The 20,603-nt window shown below is 34.1% G+C and overlaps 1 protein-coding gene across 6 annotated transcripts in view; it reads right to left on the bottom strand.

Annotated features, from left to right (window-relative positions):
• The window catches only part of FOXP2 (forkhead box P2), a 547,197-nt gene that overhangs the window by 365,474 nt on the left and 161,120 nt on the right, over positions 1-20,603 (bottom strand). For all 6 annotated transcript variants that reach the window (XM_049715206.1, XM_049715212.1, XM_049715210.1 and 3 more), the window contains one exon: positions 8,477-8,567. The gene's annotated coding sequence lies outside the window, so the exon portion shown is untranslated. The remainder of the gene's footprint in view (positions 1-8,476; positions 8,568-20,603) is intronic.

Genomic DNA, 20,603 nt, shown 5'->3' on the forward strand with positions numbered 1-20,603 from the left:
AAGGAACAAGAGGTGACCAGAGAGAAAAAAAGTAGGGTATAAAGAAATCAAGGGTGGGATCAGAAACAGACACACTAAATGCACCTCTTTACTACAAGTTCCTCTCATTTTCAGTTTGGCATGTTGCTAAATGTCTAGAATATATTTATAAGGGACTAAGGTTTCTCAGAGTCTCAGTGTAATGCTCTCCTCATTTCAAGAAAACTTCTTTACACGTGATTTTCTGAAGGCAAGTTCACAATGAAAACCAAAATGTCAAAGCAGATAAATGGTTTGAGTCCAGAGTAAATGAGATGCAGTTCTGGAGAGAGGAATGAACTTTAACATTTCTGGTTAATCAGAGAGAAATATGTACAGACTAGAACAATGAAGAAAACAAATATAAAATGTAAGGGCACTAGAACACTAGGAATATAAAATTATTTAATAAATATTGGGTAGCTGATTATACTTATAGCCTTGCTATATGAGGAAAACTGAAGTGTAGTAACTTCTCTTTGAGTTCACTCACAAGAGAACATGAAGCATGTTTATTCCATTCAGGCTTGCATGCTCTCAGAGTCACCCTGAACCTTACTGAACCCTATGGAGGAAAAAGGGTCACATTTATGGTTAAGAATCAAGCAGTTGTTAACTGATAATATTACTTAAGAGGTCAAAAAAGAGTGTCAAAGATTTCTTTAAGATGGCTCATTGCTAATATGAGAGTGTCACGTATGCTTTACATCTAACTGATGACAGTTGAAATCATTATGGCATAAATAGTTCATAGTTGTGAGAACTGATAAAACTATTGGGTACCCAGAGACAAGAAAACATGTATTTAATGACTATAACTAAAATTAAGCATGAATCATTACCTGAGAAATAAATGAATAAAATATATTAGCAGATTTTTTTTAAATGAACTAAATATTTAAGAGGGTATAAACTGAAGTTATCTTGAATTTGGAGAAGCCACAAGAGAAATTACAGAAGAAATTATTAACGTGACAGATTCTTTATAACGTGGAAGAGAAATGCTGTCTTTAATTAGCAAGTTCAGAAACTTTTCTAACAAAACCCTTTTATTGATTTTTCTTCTATAAATATTTACTTTTAATCTGACCCAGGCAATCAAATAACAGATCTTCATTTCCCTGCATCAGTCTTTCCACACATTTTCACACAGGTGCTCAGATCCTTGTATTTTACAAATTAAATATGTCAATACATGTTATCATGGCATCATATGCTACTGTCATCAAAATCTCATAGAATTCCAGATGCTAAGGTCACTCTAACTTCTTTATTCCTCCTCAAGATTATTTCAGATGATAATATATACAAAATAAATATTTTAAAATTCTTCATATAAATCTAACACTTGTATTCAAAAAAGAAAAAAAAAAATCACAGGACAGTGTCCAAAAAAGGGTGTTTTCATGTGAACACATATTTTTAATTAATGAATAAAACACTCAAGTTCACTAGCATCTTTTAGTAGACTAAGGTTTACAGTTATTTTCCAACCTTATGAATCTAGAGTGCGCTTTGGCAAATCCATTCGTGTTGTTTATTAAACTCTCTGAGGCTACTGATCCATGCATTTAAGTGTCAGAAAAAGACAAAGAAAAAATCATCACAGTATTGTAGTCTCAAAAGTTCTTATCCATATTACTTTCATGCAGAGGACCCACTGTTTAAGACCAAAAATAAAATGGCAATTGAGACTTATGCTTAACATTTAATTGTATGGACAAGAATGAATATTTAGGCCCAATATAACAAGAATATTTTTCCCTTGATATACTGAACATGAGAAGTATTCACATCTGTTTCACTGCTTTGCCTTCTTCATGGGCTTAAACCTGCCAAATTATTCCATTTGATTTCAGAGAATTCTCATACGGCAATCTATTTTATTTACTTTATCTTCAATAAAATGGTTCAGTGAGCATTAGCAACTCTGAAACACAGGTTTCAATCAGTCTTCAGGCAAAGGCGTCAATCTATATTAGACCTACTGTGCTCTGAGTCGCAGCTAGAAAGTTGGATAAGGCAGAGCAACGGCAAAAATGCGAGCGAGGCCTAATAAAGGCACAGTGAAGAGAAAGAAAGCTCTCCCCAGGCTATCAAAAGCATCGCTTACACAATACCAGGTGCTGGGTTCAACACATGAAGAACTCCTTCATAAGGCTGACAGCTAAAAGGAGGCTTCAGACTCTAGCTTTATTTTACATGACACCTACTATTACACCAGAGTAATAGTCCTCTGTACTCCAGCAGCCAGTAGTAAAAACTTGAAATGCCAACAGTTAAAAATGAAGTTTCATACTCACCCCTCGGATATTATAGAGGGGAAAAAAAACCTAAAAACACTCAAACTGCATAGCATTTCTTCTGTAACATTTTTACGCAATCACTAATACAACAGTAGTTTCAGTGGACCCTTCCTTACAAATTTGTATGACATTTTAAATATAGCCGCTGGATTAGATTTTAACCACAAAACAGTCAGTACGTTTGAGCAACAACTCATTTTGGAAAATGATATCATTAAAGACTAATTCCAAGAAATGTGGGGCAGTCCTGTTAGATACCGTGAAAATGTCTCCCAAAGTACAGACTTTGTAATAAGTGATGCTGGTTCATATTTGATATGGGCTGTAAAAAGCAGATTATTGTAATGGTGCTCTTCCCAGCAAATAAGACCATTGCAAAAGTACTTAATGTTCAGTTGAATTGAAAAGCAGGCCAGTTAAAAATCCATATTTTGCTATTTTGTATAATGGTATCAAAAATTTGACTAGTGGATCACTCCAACCCACAAATTTAAAACAATAAATGTAAACTCTCTTTTTTATAGGAACAAATTTCCATTTTTTTCCTTTTTTTTTTAATATAATGCTGTATTTTTGCCCAGGTTCTATCATCACAGTATAATCAATAGGAGGAAAATTTGGAATGACGGTTTAATGTGAATTTATACAAGAATGTTGTTCTATTACTTGCTGATACATACTTCTCAACTCATTTTTCTGGAGACCAAATGTATTCTTTTCTAATTTTACATTTCAAAGTACAGCACCCCAATTATGTGTACATATATCTAGATGCTTTCGTGTAATGCTATTCCTTACAACTCTATAAGGACATTAAAGGAGAAGAATGGAAAACTAGCATGACAGATTAGTAGAACAGATTCTTCGAACTCAGATTCTGTAAAGGTAAGAGTGTTTTTAACTATTCCAAACAGCTCTTCTGTAAGAAAACCAGTACCAGACCAGCACCCAGACCTACCCAGACCAACCCAGGAAGCATGACTCTCCAACACTAATGTGATCAATGAACAAGAGGCTAAAAGTGGCCTCTGCGTATTATAAAATCAGTATTCCAGGTGAAAGCTACACATTTCACATTTTCTTCTCACTTGGCTCACTGTCTTATAAACGTGCATGCCTACCCCATTACATTCACCTTAGAGACCACATATTCAGTATACCATTAATCCTTGTATTCCCTGCAAAGTCCAGGCCAGTAATGAAATTAGTGGAAATAATTTTTAGGGGTAATATAATATTAAATGTATTAATTATCTACTGCTACATAACAAATTACCTCCAAATTTAGCAGGTTTTGACCAAAAAACACATTTATTATGTCACATTTTCTGAGGATCAGGAATCCAGGAGTAGTTCGGCTGGCTGGCTCAGGCTCAGGGCTCCTCAAGAAGATGCAGGGTATTGCCAGTTCCTCCATGTCTATTGGCAAGAGGGCATAGATCCTCACCACGTGAACCTCTCCAAGGCAACTAGCCTCCCCCAGAACAGGTCACGAGACTGAGAGTGAGAGACAGAGTGAAAGAAAGAGAGGGAGAAAGGCAAGGAGGGAGGAAGGAACGGAAGAAGGAAAGGAGAGAGAGAGAAAGAAAGGGAAGGAGAGAGGGAGGGAAGGAGGAAGGGAGAGAGAGTGAAAGGGAGAGAAAGAGAGGAAGGGAGGGAAAGAGGGAGGAAGGGAAGGAAAGAGGAAGGAAGAGAGAGAAAGAGAGGGAGAAAGGGGAGGAGGAAGAAAGGGAGGGAAGGAGGAAGGGGGAGAGGGAGGGAGAGAGGGAGGGAGGGAGAGAGAGAGAGAGTGAGGAAGAAACAGAGAGAAACAGAAACAAGTAAGAACACCCGAAACAGATGTCCTAATATCTTGTATAACCCAATCTGAAAAGCAAAATCCCATCACTTGTACCATATTCTATTCTATCAGCAAGAATGAGCAACTCTGGTAAATGTGGGAGGGAAAAATACAGTTGTATGAAAACTAGGAGAAGAGGATCATTAAGGTCCATTTTAGAGGCTGCCTACCACAGCCCACCCTCTGGACAATAAACATTCACATTCTTCCCATGTGCAATCAGTTCCAAATATGTAAGTTGTACTGGATTCCTAAAGGTCATTTAAGGGTTGATTGAGGTACACTTCAGATTACTGAGTCAGTGTAAGAGTGGATAATTTATAAAGAACATCCTTTGAAATATGATCCTCAAATCAACCACTGTTCTGAATCAAGGAGGTATTTCATGTACTTAGAGAATATTTTTTAAGATACTATTTTGTGCAAGGCTACAGGAAATACACACATGATATTATGCAGAAAAAGTCCTGGGTTGCCTAAAAAGGAGGAAAGAACAAGGAAGTATGTAATGGAAGAAGTAGAGATGTAAATGTGCTTTACAGGCATGGAGAAAGGGAAAGAAACAGTAGGGTATGCATTGACAAAGATGTGGGCAAGTGTAAGGCACGTAGTTCAAGGTATACATATCAGTGTTATGGGGAGGAAATGTCGGATACTGGGGTTTTGTCAGATCCTGGAGAGTATTAAATACCAGGGTAGTTCAAGGTATACATATCAGTGTTATGGGGAGGAAATGTCGGATACTGGGGTTTTGTCAGATCCTGGAGAGTATTAAATACCAGGGCAGAGAGTATTAAATACTATTTTAGTCTGGTGGTTAGCCAGCTTAAAATAATGGATCAGTATTAGGCAGGGAGGAATGGCCTGTTAGGATTTATACTGTGAACATAACTGAGAATAAAATTTTACAGTTAGTGACAATATTCCTTTTTTATTAAATCTTACATAATTGTAAAAAGCCCTAAAATAATAGGTTAAATGAATTTTAAATTAAGAAATTCAACATGCTGTGGCAGACAGACTCTAGTGTGGTCCCCACATTCATGCCCTGTATAATTCCCTCTCCTTGCATGTAGGCAGGACTGTGACTTGCTTCTAACTAATAGAATATGGCAAAGCTTATGGGATGTTATTTCAATGGTTATGTTAATACATATACACACACATACATATATGGCTCCATTTTGCTAGCATTTAGTAGGAACTCTCCTACTGACTTTAAAGAAGCAAGCAACTATGATGTGAACTGCATATGGAGCGGGCCACATGGCTGGGAACTGTGGATAACCTCTAGGACCTGAGGATCTCAGTCCTACAAATGCAATGAACTAGATTCGGCCAAAGCCCAGTAAGTTTGGAAGAGGATCCTGAACTCCAAATGAAAATGCAGCCTGGCCAATATTTTGAGTAGCCTTGTAAGATCCTGAGCTAAGCCATGCCTGGACTCCTGACCTGTGGAAACTGTTAATATAATAAATGTATGTCGTTTTAAGCTTTAAAATATGTAACATCTTATATAGCAATCAAAAACTAATACACATGCTAATCAAATCACAGAATGTACATTTACAAATTAGTTCCTTTTTACCATTTCATGGACCAAAGTTAGAATGGTTTTCTGGGTATACTGACCAGGTGGCCTGGATAATACAGTCAAACTTTGAGATTAATATAATGGAGAACAAAACAACAGCTAACTTTAAAAAAAAAAAAGCTTACTATGGCCTTCATATGTATTCAAACATTTAGTCCTCAAATCGATTCTATAAAGTAGGTATTACTATCTCTTTTGTCCAGATTCAGAAATTAAGTGTTAGAGAGTTAAATGACTTGTCCAAGGTTTCACATACGGTAGGTTTGTTTTGGAACCATAATTCAAATCTAGGCAATCTGATTTCCAAGCTTACATTCTCAACAGCTACACTCTATAGCCTCTTTGTTTACAGTCTTATTCACTCTGTTTCATTTTGCCAAGAAATGTATGCACACCATGTATTTGAACACTTGCCCAGCCCCTCCTAGGCCAAATCATCTTCCTGTACAGTTCATTTACTTTTCAATAATTTTAAAATTAGAGCAAATATTTTGTCAGGTATGATGCCTAATTTTTAGCAAGTATTTATGAAACTTACAGCAATTTTCTATATGAAACTTACAGCAATTTTCTATAAGTATATGAATGAAGTTTATTTCTACTCCACTGAAATAACTAAAACTGATCTTTTATTTGGATTTAATATTCTTACAATAGAAACTCTGGAAATAATTGTAAATATCATGAAGTAAAATATACATATACACACTCAACTAACCATTTACCCATATACACAAACACTCTCAGTTGGAAGTTGTGCGAAATATTTTAGTTCCCGTTTCAGAAGTATAACCTAGGTCAGGTTCTGTAACCTCTCTGAGAGGTAAAATGGGTATAATTGTTCGAAAATAGGAAGATTCAACTGAGTATTTACTTTAGGGATTTCTGGGGGAAAGGAACAGAGGAGTGGTAAGGGAAGAAGAAAATTAGTATTTCTTGAAAATGGCTATGTATTTTCATACATACACAATTATGTACCCTTCTGGGAAAAAGACTCTCTATTTTCTAAAAGTCATTTCTTTCATGGTTCCATGATGTTCACTGTCAGGCAACTCTTACTTATAAACCTAAAATCCCCCGGCTATTACTAAAACAAATGTCCTGTTACTACTCAACAAATGAGAATTTAAATATAAAAGGTCTTACAGAGATGAGATATATCAACATAACCATTGTCTAAAGTAAGCATAAATCACTAACTCAGAAAAAAGAAAGATTGAGCATAAGCAGGTATGGGTTCTAATAACACATAACAGTTCATTATTAGCTATAAGATCACAACAAGCTATACTACTTTTTCCAAGTCATTGAAATTCTTTGCCTTTTAGTTTCTCCACTTACTAAATAATGACTAATAATGTCAACCTTACTTACATCATAAGCAATGCAAGAGTAAAATTAATAAGTTTAACTAAAGAGCAAAATGAAGTAAAAAGTTGCCAAAGTGTTTCAAAAATCTTACATGCTAAATAAATGCGGAATCGTTTTGCTTGTATGTCTGACAAAATTATAAAGTTGGTACAAAACAAGAAAAATTCCATAGGCAAAACAGTACCTGAGAAATAATTGACTATACAATTCAAGCACATTGACAAAAATCTCTCAGGGAAGATATGGAGTCTCTATCTAGAGAAAGTTTTAGAAAAGGTTAGAGCAATGCAGTCATCACAGTGAGGATCCTGAGACCTGTCCTATGCTTATGGTGAACCCCTTGATAAAGAATTCTGGTGAGGATCCTGAGACACTTCCTACACTTATGGCGAACCCGCTTGATAAAGAATTCTGGGGTGGAATGGGCAAGAAAAACAAAGAAATCTGAAGAAGTCAGGGCACCAGGGTTCCCCTCTCTTTGGGGGTAAAGACTGGAGAGAAAAATGATGTAAACTCATCAAGAATTTCTTTCAGTTTTCTTTTTATAAGCATATTATTACAGATTTGGCCACCTATAACACACTGCTTGATTGATACCATAGTCAAGAATGACACTGAAAAACTAATTTCACAGAAACTTTATAGAGTAAGAGTGGGAGATAAAGTCTGCATTTCTTGGAAATGCAATTCATGCTGTCTTTGTGGTCCTTATTTTGTACCAAACAATGGATTTAAAGTTATCTAAATTGACATTGTAAATACCAAGGAAAACTACCATTAGATTCAAAGAAGTATAACATTAAAAAGTAAACAAGTGCTTTCTAAACAGCTGACTTGCTAGGTCTCAAAAAGTTTATTTAAGAAAATCAAACTTTCAAGAAAAAATCATGACTCGTATTCTACTCTTTAGTTGCTGACATTTCTAGATCCTCCCAAAAACCTCAATATCACCTGGGCCTTAATAAAATAATATTGAAAACATCAGTATAAAAGGCCAGCAGAATGGTAACAGAAAATACTCCAAACACTTTTCTTGTCTAGTCATTTCCTTTCAGTATTTCAAAACCAGATTCACATTCCACGTAAATTTGTGTTTTCAAAAACCAAAGTGAGACCAGTTTTAAAAGGAAGAAGGAGCACAGCAAGGCGTGAAACGAAAAACCCAAGAGAAGAGACAGTGGTAAAAACTCCTATTGCCATCCTTGATATGTCTCTACGGTTCACTGACAATTTTTTTAACCTTTGGGCAAAGATATTTAACCCAAAAATTAAAGGACAAAATAAGTATCAGAAAAACAAAAATAAGCACAACGAACAAAAGAGACTTATCACCGAAAGATCACTTACCTATTTCTTCCAGATCTTCCACAAGACTTTCGAGTCAACCTTGATATGGAGCCCTAGGTAAATTCAATCCCAGCATCACATTAGAGTAGCCCTGTTAACAGAGACAAATAATTGTCACTGCTTTGAAAATTAAGTTTGCATTTATGTCCCAATTAGTTCCATGACTTCATAGAACATAAAACACATTCAAGCATAATGCATTCATTGCTTTGTGAATCTTCAAACGCGCATAAAATTACTTTTCTACATTTTAATTTAGAGAACTTTAAATCCATTGTTTGGTACAAGGCAAAGACCGCAGAAGCAGCACTAGATACATTTCTAAGAAATGCAGATTTTACTTCCGACTCTTACATTGATTTGCCAAGTTTAAACTTTTGATGATTAAATTTTGCAATTTATAGAATAAAATCATTTATGTCTCAAGGTTCCCAACTGAAAACATGGCTGATTTCAACTGCCTCTTCAGCACATACTTAATGAGCTTTGTAGGCCTTTCCACAATTAACCAATTGGTAGTAAGCATTTTCTCCTTATAATCACAATGTAAGGGTATTACACTAATACTTATTTGAATTTATATTTTCCATACCCATTTCCTATTTAACCACTCTCTTTTCTAGTCTCTTACTTCTTTAATCTGAATGATTTAGCTCATACATTTCTTAGGCTAAAATAAATGTTCTGAAGGTCCAACAACATGATAGGACTTAGTGTATAGATAGCAAATGGACTTCGACTCGTAAAGCAACTCTGACTGACTGGTAGGGACCACACGAAAAGCTGTAGGGAGACTAAATCTAAGTCTACTACAGGAAAGAGTACTGTGTTCAATTAGCAATGTCTGCCACAGGCATTGAAAATGATGAATGACATCATATGCCATATCTGTTGAACATTTAGGCATTTCAGTAATTTTATTTAAATCACGTCCAAACATTTTTGGCTAAAAATCCTTTCTTCCAATGCAATCTTAGTGAGAGATCAATTAATTAAACAGGTAGAAACGAAACATTCTGGTTGAATCAGGACCCCAAATACTCAGTTCCACCACTATTCTCTCCCCAGTTTCCCTGGAGGTATTCCACGAAGCTTTAGTTATACCACAAAGCATAACTTGAAATCACTGTTTTAGTTAATCTTAAGTATTAGGTAACTCAAAGTCACAGAAATGTAGGTAATTCAAACTCCTGTTGTTAACATTCTAGCATTCTTCCTCTATTGCTTCTGTTCTCTATATTTCTCTCAATGACAAAATTTTGCATAGGAGCAGGCTCCACCCTTGACTTTCCTTGTGTTAATCTTTCTTCCATAATTATTTCTTGCCTGCTATATGCCACCAAAAGATTTCTTATTAAAATATAGCAGTCTAAATTATTTCCTAACTCCATATTGGCTTATTTTCCCCCTTCCTGTATTCATGGATATCAATTTTTCCTAAATCAATCTATAAGTTCTAGATTTTTAAAGAAAACCTAAAAACACATTTTAAAGTATATGCTATAAAAGGTCTATCATTATCAAAGTTAAATTAAAAAATGAAGGGCAAAGAGAAGGAACCCACTCTACCAAACGTTAGGATACACTACAAGGCCGGAGACAGACACTGAGATATAGAGTTCAGAAATAAATCCACATATCAATGCTACCTTTATGTATGATAAGGATGATATCAAAAGTAAAAGAAAAGGTTGCTATTGACTTATTGTATGGAGAAAGAAAAATAGTCTCAGAATATGGCAAAAAGTAAACTTAGCTCCTTATTTCACACCATATACAAATTTGGATTCCACCTAGATTTAAGAGTTTTAAATGTGAAAGTTATCTTTTCAAAGCTAATAGAAAATATTTAGGCGAGTCTTTCTGAGAATTAGAAGTAAAAAGCAATTCTGAAACAAGACCCAAAAAGCATAAATAATGAGGCATAAAATTGATGGATTTGGCTAAGTCAAAATGAGAATTTTTCAGTGAATAATACCATAGGTAAATTTCACAGATAAACTGAGAGAAGACCTAACACAAACAAGGAATCAATATTAGAATAAATACTCAGAAGAAGCTAATAGAAAAATAAGCACAATACTTAAAACGGTATACTTTCTTATAAGGGGAAGACAGAATAGCTCTCAAGTATAGTTTAAAATGCTCAAAATCACTTGTTATCAAGAAGATGCAAATTAAAAACCAATGAGACACCACTTGTCATCAGAATAGCATAAATTTGAATGCTGGGTTCTACCCAGTGTTGGCAAGAATGCAGAAAGACGAGCACTCTCTTGTTTACTGCTGATGGAAGCATAAACAATACAGCTATTCTTAAAAGCAATCTGGAAAACCTAAAATGTCAACCTGTTTTTTATGGACCCAAAACACCCTGTGCTGAGCTCTAGTATAGCATATATCAGCTTAGTTTTAATTTCACTTTTGTATTGACATGCTTTCTCTCCCACTAGTTTCTCCATTTTCATTAATCAAAATTAATGTTGAAAACTGATAAATCAAGAAATGGCAATAAGAATATCATTTAAAACTACGGATGTGAACACCAGAAACGTGTTGCTTCTGTATAGCTGGACTGGGCAGTGGGAAGGTACAAGGCAGAGGTCTGCTATTTTTCATTATAATAAACCTTCTGTTTTATTTGATTTTTTTAACTCTGTGCATGTATTTCTTTGACCAAAGTCAATTTTAAATGCAAAAGAAAAAGCAAGAAGCTAATTTTAAAAATAAACAAAGAACATATCATCATTGCAGCATACAGATTTTATTTTAATAAGCATGTATTATTTTAGTAACTTAAACCTCAAGAAAGAAACAAAACGTCACAGAATATTGATCACAGTGATCATAATGACCACTTAATTATACACCAAATGATAACTTAAGAATCAAATGATCACTTAACTGGATAAGGGGGGAAAAGCTCAATTAAAAAAAACAAAGAAAAAAAAAAAACAAAACTTAAGCCAGTAAAGAAAACTAAGAAATTGGAAAAGGCAAAAGCAGAGCCAGAGAGGCAAATGAGGACTCTCTTACATTTACACATTCACATATGTGTATTGGTTGCTGACTATATGCCAGGCACTGTCAGGGCTCTGAGATAAAGCCACAACCCTGCTCTCATGTAGTGTGCAGTACAATGAGGAATATGTAAAGGATGATGATTTCAGTGTGTTGAGAAATATGATGTGTGTATGTGTGTGTGTATGTATATACACACAGGGGCAGCATCCAATTTAAGCTAAGACACTCAAAGATGTCCTGGATAAAAGTTCACAATTACAAACACTCCCTTTTCTAATTTCTTCTAGCCTTTTAAACGGGATTGCAAATTTATTTAAGGTTTGCTGTGGTAGGAGAGGACAGCATCACTCAAACATTCCCAGAGCGTTTGAACTGTCTTCTTTTAAGGAACTGTATTAGATGAAGTGAACAATTACTAGGTGGTTTAATTTTGCTGTATTTATATTTTCCTAGGAGCTCCTGGATACTCAAGAAAGAGATTTAGTTTTCTAATGTGTTACTTGGAACTCTTTGTTTCTACTCTCCTGTCTTTTAATTAATAAAAATGAAGATATGTCCTAAAAGAAATACTATCATTCAATTGTTTTCTAAACAAGAGAAAAAAATACACTGTGCAAACATTAAGTGTAAAAAAAAGTGTCTTTTGAATTCTACTGCAAAATAGCATAATACAAAATCCTCTGTCTAGTGAACATCATGATTTGGAAAAATATACTCAAAATCTGAAGTAAATAAACAAAATGCATTTGTTATATAGGTCATAATGTGTAACTGACATTCAAAAGTAAAAATTACACTAACATTTTAGATACTGTTTTCACACAGATGTGGTTATAATTTTGAAAATTCAGCATAGGTCTTCTCAGAGAATGGTGAAACCTAAGAATTATTTTCTTATCTCAAAACAAACTAGTTAACTACAACCACATCTGAGAATGTAATAATTGACCATTGGTTACAAAGGCTGATAGTATAACCAATGTTTCAGGGAAGAGAAAATAAACAACCAAACCCCAGCAGAGCAATAAACTCATAGGTTTAATTCCAGTTGTTGGGCAATGTGGATATACGCTAATAGCATAAAAGAAACAATCATAGGCTTTGGAGGAATGGGGAAAGGTTTTTTAAAATTATTCAGAAGGGAGTCCATATTCTATATGAATAGTTATTCCATTCCTACAAAAATTTATGAAGGGTTTGGAAGGTGTTTTGCAACCGGCATTTTTTCTTTTTGCATCAGGCATTTACATGAGAGGAACATCATATCATTATCATTTCGTACAGATGTTGCAAATATCAAGAAAGGACATAACTAAAATTTTTTAAAGCTGGTTCCGCAAAGGCTAAACGCTGTGAAACTGCCCACGGAAATATAGAGAGCTCACTACAATTAGCATTAATTAATTTAAAGGTAGAAGTAATGCTAGGTCAGTTACATAAAGGATTCTGCTTTCTTAGACTTCACTCAGAGCAAAAGTCAGAGCCGCCGGGTGGAACTGTGTAAAAATACATGACCATATTTACACAAATACGTAAAAACACTTTAAAAGCAAATTTCATTTGTTTCTGTTCTTCATCGTAGTAAGAACATTTAACATGAGATCTTGGCTCAATAAATTTCTAAGTGCACAATACAGTACAGTTATCTGTAGGCATAATGCTGTACTGCAGCTCTCTAAAATCTATTTATCCTGCATAACCAAAATTTTATATCTGCTGAACAACAATGGTTAATTGCATAAAAGACTTTCTTCCTCTTCAATCATTGCAGTTACTGAACACCTCCTAAGTACCAGGTTTGCTATCTGCTGGAGACACAGAGATAAAAGATATTCTCTCTACTGACTGCTGAAGGACTGGTTAAACATGCAATAAATACGCTTCTGAATGAATGATATTCCCCGAAGCCAAAGATAGATCCTAAGTTAAAATGTGATACCGTGTAAGCAAAAGTAAGCATGGGGTGATACCAACTATAACAGCAATTTGTCTTGTGAAAATAATTATTTATGTGGCAGAAGTAGAAGGTGACACCTCTGTCTGAATTGGAACTAAATGCCCTTCTGAATTTTTCATGAAGTAACAAAAAGAATAATTCTTATATTCTAAAAGCTGGAGACTTTTGAGTATATTGAAATTTTTCTCTATGTTTTATAAAAAAATTACTGGAAGTAAATAATTTTGATGACATTTAAAGTTAGAAAAAAGGTTCATCAAGTGAGCATAACTCACTTTTTACACAACACGTAACTTTCATAAAAAAAACTTTCAACCTTAGTGGAGCTATTTTATAATACTAATTGTCAGTTATTTGAATGAGAACTATTAAAGTCATATAAACCATAAACATTCAAATATATGCTTCTATAAATCAAACTGAATAATAAATTCCAAAATAACATAAATACTGTTTACTATTTCTAACAGGTTGTGGAAGAAAGAAAAACCACACAGTGCTCTTGACACCATTACTAATAGAGTAAAATATGAAAAATTGGAGAAGGGAAAAAAGCACTTCAGGCAATAAAAGTAAAGTATGAATTCTGACCCTAAATTCAAAAACTTTTACAACCATAGGTAATAGGTTGAAAACAAACTCCTGGGTTCAAACACAGGCTAGAGGTGACTTTAATTAGTTCTACAGAGGCATGTGCTCAGTGGGAGCTCAAAAAACACAGCACTAAGTTAATAAAACAGAATTTCTTCAAAAACCACTTTAGTTTTTATTGTTGTTTTTGACTGAGAGTATAAGACTAAATTAGAGGAAAATGGCAAAGAAAAATTCAAGAGTGCTACTAGTAGAATTAGTAAAGCAGGTTTAAACACTCATATTACAAAGAACACATAGATCAGATTTCCTTTCACGTCCTTCATTGTAGTACGATGCCTAAGCCTTAAAAAAATGCATGAGACGGAAGTGCTTTCTTTCTCTGTTGCCTTTTATTCTCTTGCTCATCCCTTCCTATTATGGTAATTCCCTCCTTTCCATTTTACTTGTAGAAGAAAGTAAGTATGCTCATTCCTTTTGATGTTGACCAATAATTGTTTTTATTAATATCGATACCGAGTTGAATAGCAGATCAACATTGATGACCTTCAGAGCAAATCCCTGGATCTATAATTTTTTAATTTTCCTCTCCTATTTTCAGTGACAAGAAGGTCTCATTTTCAACAAAAATAACATAATGCTCAAGTCTGGAAACAGGGCTTGGAGAAGTAAGTGGGCAACCTTAACGTGGGTGAAAATGACTCTGCAGCTGCTTTCTTGATGCTGGAGATGCTTGGTCCATCTCTTTCAAACCAAAAGAAGCATGATGCCGGCAGTCTAGAGAACCAGAACTCCAACCTTAGGGAAAGGCTTTAAAAGGATGTAAGAAAGATTTAACGTATCGGGAGTTGTAGGATTTCCCAGTCCTTTGAGGGATCCACAGCCGCAACTATATAAGGAGTCTGATAACCCTGGATGACTTGGAAATTTCATGTTTTCTCAACCACTTGTCAAATGATTCCATCCCCAGATCCCTTCCTTGACAAATTCATAGTCCTAATCTTATACCAGTTCTCTTGGCTTCTACCACAATACAATTCATTTATCAATAAGGAGAATCCTCTGCATATTGACGTTTGTCATAAAAACTTTTCAAGGGTAACACCAGCATATTGTCACCCAGGATACAGTATTTGTTTCATAAGTGCTAAATTAATATTAAAGCTACTTAAATTTACGAACCTCTTACTTCCTGCCTACCCACAGCTTTTTATCCAATACTTTTGTTTTCTCAAATTGAATATTCAGCGGAAGTTCCACCAACACTGAGCTACTTCTATCATCTAACCTAATCTACCCAGAACCCAAAATTTTAAAAAAAAATTTTTTCAGAAAATATAAGCTCTTGAATGAAATGCAACTTGAATTGAGCAATGTTTTTTTTTTTTAACTTTTTATTTTATATTGGAGTATAGCCGATTAACAATGTTGTGATAGTTTCAAGTACACTGCAAAGCGACTCAGCCATACGTATACATGCATCCATTCTCCCCCAGGCTCCCCTCCCATCCAGGCTGCCACATAACATTGAGCTGAATTCCCTGTGCTATACAGTAGGTCCTTGTTGTTATCCTTTTAAATACAGCAGTGTGTACATGTTGAGAGCAATGATTAAGAAAATCACTTCCACTGGAATGCACTGGGTCAAGCAATGGATTCTGAAGTCAATTTATTGTCAGTAAAGAAAATAAAGTCAGAATGTAGGTTCAAAGAAGCTAGATCAGGTGAAGAGGTATGCCCATTTTACAGTACTGAATCTCTCTTCAATGCTGCTTACTTCACAGGTGTACTTATTTCATCTGTTTACAGAAGCTATTCCATACATTTATTAAAGTAAAACAACATAGCTATGTAAGTTATGAAACAAAATGCTTTGATCGAATTTTCTTACATAATCTTGTATCTAATTCAATATAGGTTGTTCAAATTTCAGGCTGGCAGCTTTAATAAAAACACTACCTTCTCTTTCTTTTTTTCTTTCACTAAAAGAACAGTCATCGTTTATCTGATAGCTAACTGTTATGTTGTTTATGTATTGCTGACAATAATTCTTAATCATCATTTGATTCTGGGAGTTTATTTTATTCTATGCCCTGGGTGAATGCTTATAACTCTAAGATGAGATTCATATAAAGGCCCCCAATGCATTCAAATCACTAAGAAATAGTCCATTTCATAGATAAAACTATCTATTACGCCAATTCTTCTTTCTATTTTTTTAATCAAAAATTGGTGGATATTTTACCACCATACAGTGTGAAATAAAGCAAATTATCAGGGTCAACAAGTGATAAAATTTATGTGAGCTAAAAATCACAAAAGCATCATTAGTTTTAGAATTGAAAAAGAGATTGTGATTATACGAATATATTGCCAGAAACTTTAAAAAACACTGTTTTTTCAAATATTCATGTAAACACAGCTTGAAAATTGACAGAGTAGAGCACCAATTTGACAGCGCTGTACCCTTTTCTGTGTATTTTTATTTAGATGAGAATCTGTAGGGAACTGGATTCCAAGTATAATCTGGTGGGTTCTTTTCTAATGGTTTTTAGCCACAAAAACATATCTGTAGGCCAACATTTATTGAGGATTTATGATGTGTAAGCACTGTGCTTGGAGCTTCCCAGATACCAAACCAAACTGACAAGAAGCTCACCAGGAATTCACAACAGTTAAACATATATCCCCGAAGATTCAGCAGGAAATCTAAAATCCCATTCTCATACAGTTTTCTGAATTATCTTAAAGTACTCTTCACAGCATATCAAGCCTAACGTTTTACAAAACCATTTCAGGGGTACCATTTGAAGAGCCACAGAAGTATACCAAAGACAAGAGAAAAATATTTGCAAGTATACTCACTTAGCTATTGAAAATGTTTCTCAATCAATTATTCAACCGTGCTAGATTCTTATTAACCAATATCAGTCTTCCTTACAAAGAACTTTCCTGATGAAGTGAATTATTTGTCAGTGTGTTCTAATTTCTAAGCACTTAGGTACCTATATGAAAGGGGAGAAAGTAGTTAAACTCTTTATACTTTCTTAACGTGGCTGTATCCATCATTTCAAATGTTAATTTTAGCAACTCCACTATTTATTTTTATTTCCAAAACTTCCATAGAATTATTGGATTAACAAAGATTTATTGAGATATCTGGATACAATGTGTTTTTGAAAACATAAATAGCTTTCTCATTTGGCCTATTTATCTACAAAATCTCAGAGAATGTATTTAAAGAGACATACCTTATACATGGTTAGAGAACTGCTACAGTTATTATTTGTGTGGGTCATGTTCTATCATAGAATGAGAAAACTAATTTATCATTGAGTCAGTTATAGAAATATGAAGCATTCTAGATAAGCTAGCTATTTCTGTATTATATAAATGAAAACTTATACTTGGTAGGATACAAATAAATATGGTTTACTTTCTGGAAAAATAAATAGTAACTTGAAAGTTTACTGAGATAGTCAACTACAGTATTTTAAAAATAAGTGGAGTTTCTGGCTGACTCTTCAAATACAACCCAGAAAATTCAACTTTACAGAATTTCTTTCCTTCCATTAAGACTGATCACAATTTTTTGTTTTCTTGAGTTTTTTATTTGTAAATAAAAGTATCTGCCATAAGTAAGCTCTAAATATTTGTCTGAAATTGAATGAATGAATGAATGATCATTACCTTAAAAACATATGGCTCTAGATTATAAAATGAAGTAATCTCTGATGGACAACCTTAAATGTATCCCTAATGCTGGTGGGGGGAAATATAACTCTGAAATGCCTGTTTTATTGACAGTCATGAACAACAGAAGGACCAAAAGGCTTTTAAAAATACATTAAAAAGAGCTGCATTAACTCATTTAAGAGATTCATATCAGTAGAATCACAATTTAATGGTATTAAAATAAATTCCGAAACAAACCCAATAGAATCAATGTAATTTGCACATCAAATATAAACTGTTTAACTCAAGAATAATATGTACTAATAAATAAGGAAAAGGAGATCCTTAACTGTCACTTCTACTTTCTCATCCGGCATCTTTAATTTTCATTACAAATGTAAAACACTTTCCTTTTTACAGTTAATTTTGTCTCAAATAATTATTTTCTCTCTTTCTATCCCTATTCAAAATATCAACAGCATGACCCTCTAAACAACTTACAACTATATACTGGTCTGCTTGTATACCCCTGGGCATACCTTAAGCTCTAAACCATATCAAGCTCAGCAACTTGTACATAAAGTATATGAATTATTTGTTTATTTACCTAGAATATCCACTGGTATTTAAGGTTCAGATAAACAGTTATAGGTCAATTATATCTAAATGCAAAAGGTACAGATAAACACAATAAGCTAGTGTTATCTTTATATAGTATTTAATCATTGGTCTGATTGCTCCAAAATAAAGGGAGAATTATTTTGTCCTCAATTGTTGATCATAATTCCTTTATAATACACATTCAATATAATACATACTCAACACAAGAAAATTTTACTTCCCCTAATTTATTTTTATGCCTCCCATAATTTAGCACTACTACTAATCTATAGCAGTGGATATCAAGAAACAAACACTGGAAAATAATCCCCTCACAGACACACATACACATAGTCCTGAGTAGTCCTACAAATGATTTTTCCAATTTTCTCTTTAACAGCAATAATAGGGCTACAGTATCACAGTACTGAAAATGAGTGACCTACTGACATAGAAGCTGTGCCTTCTGTGGATACTTTGTGAGTTTGAAATTGATTTTCTTCATTTTAGCCTGTGAGGGGTGTAGACATTACCCATCATCAGAGTGAGCAGTGGCACTAACAGAACACATTAAAGAAGCAACAACTGTAAGAAAGTCAGAAGCAATAGTTCTAGGATCACTTCCCCAGCAAAAAAGAACTGGCTGTTTGCTCCCACTATGCTGTTTCTTAAAACACTATATCTATATTCTGACAGATGTTGTATTTTTGTTGACAAACAAAGTCTAATGCATAGCTTGCACAGAAACTTGAGTGGTAGTTTTCAAAATGTGAGTATGTTTGCACTCAATCTGAATTTTTAACCTGAATTTTTATTTGCCTAGGTTCTGGTCAAATAAATATGCTCTAATATTACCCTACATGTGAGCAGATTCCCTTTTACACAAATACCTATAATCACATAATGGCCTTAACTCCATGTCCTACCAGGTAGCCTATAAATATAATGCTTTGTTGATTTGATTGTAATGAATTCCATACATGAAAAGTAAAATCCCAGTTTACATATTCATGTTCATAAGTAGATGAATGAATAAACAAAATGTGATATATGTATACAATGGAATATTATTCAGCCTTAAAAAAGGAAATAAATTCTGACAGATGTTACAAAATAGATGAACCTTGAAGACATCAGTGCTATGTAAAATATGCCAGTCACAAAAGGAACAATATTGCATGATTCCACTTATATGATATATCTAGAGAAGTAAAATTCACAGAGACAGAAAGTGAAATGGTGGTTGCCAGGGGCTTGGAGAGGGGGAAGTAAGGAGTTGTTATTTAATGGGTACAGAGTTTCAATTTCACAAGTTGAAGAAACTTCTGGTGATGTTTGCACAAAAGTGAAAAGGTACTTCATGCCACTGAACCATATATTTTTAAATGGTTGAAATGGTAAATTTTATGTTAGGTATATGTAACTAAAATTTTAATTTATTATTAAAATTTGTAGAACTTCATGTAGGAGTAAATCTGTGAAGTACTACAGGTAGAGTTCATAAACAAGAATGATTATGTACTGTTTTGGGTGAAGGTGGAGATCAGGAAAGGCTGATGAAGGACTTAGCATCTCACTAAACATTAAAGATAGATGATATTTAAACAGGGTAAGGTAGGAAAATATGAGCATATTTGTGAAAAAATAACACTGGAATAGTCACATTAGGTTACAATGGAAGTTCTTAAAACTTTTTTCTCTCAGGTCACCTTTATACTTTTAAAAATTAACAAGAATCCTCTTCCCTCACAAAAAAAAGCTTCTGCTTAAGCGGATGATCTCTTTCTATGAGTACTTGATTAGCTAGTAAACTGGGGGACTTTTAAATCACAAGAATAGACAAGTACATATTCCATTCCTTATCAGAACAATGACGTCGATTGTCATTTAGCCTCTAGAAAACTCTATTGCATATTCACAAGACAGAAAGAATGAAAAGAGTGAAAAAGACAAATGAGATCTTAATATTAGCATGAAAATAATTTTGATTTAACAGTCACCATAAAAGGTCTTAGATTCCCTAGACCATACTTTAAGAATTTCTCGGTTTCAGAATGGAGAAGATGGCAGAAGAATAAATACAGAGAGCCAGAATATGCCTGATTTTACTGAAGGCCAAGCTAGAGATTTTAAAACAGAAAAATATTAAAGATTTTTATACAAAACAATCACTTGGTGGTGAGCTGACTTTATAAGGATTCATTCAGAAAGACAGAAATGGGTACAGAGGTATGGGAAGGCAATCTAGAGTCTAGTTAGAAACCTATAAAATAATTTACC

This window comes from Orcinus orca, chromosome 9 (genome assembly GCF_937001465.1).
Source record: "Orcinus orca chromosome 9, mOrcOrc1.1, whole genome shotgun sequence".
In the NCBI taxonomy this organism is placed as follows: Eukaryota; Metazoa; Chordata; class Mammalia; order Artiodactyla; family Delphinidae; genus Orcinus; species Orcinus orca.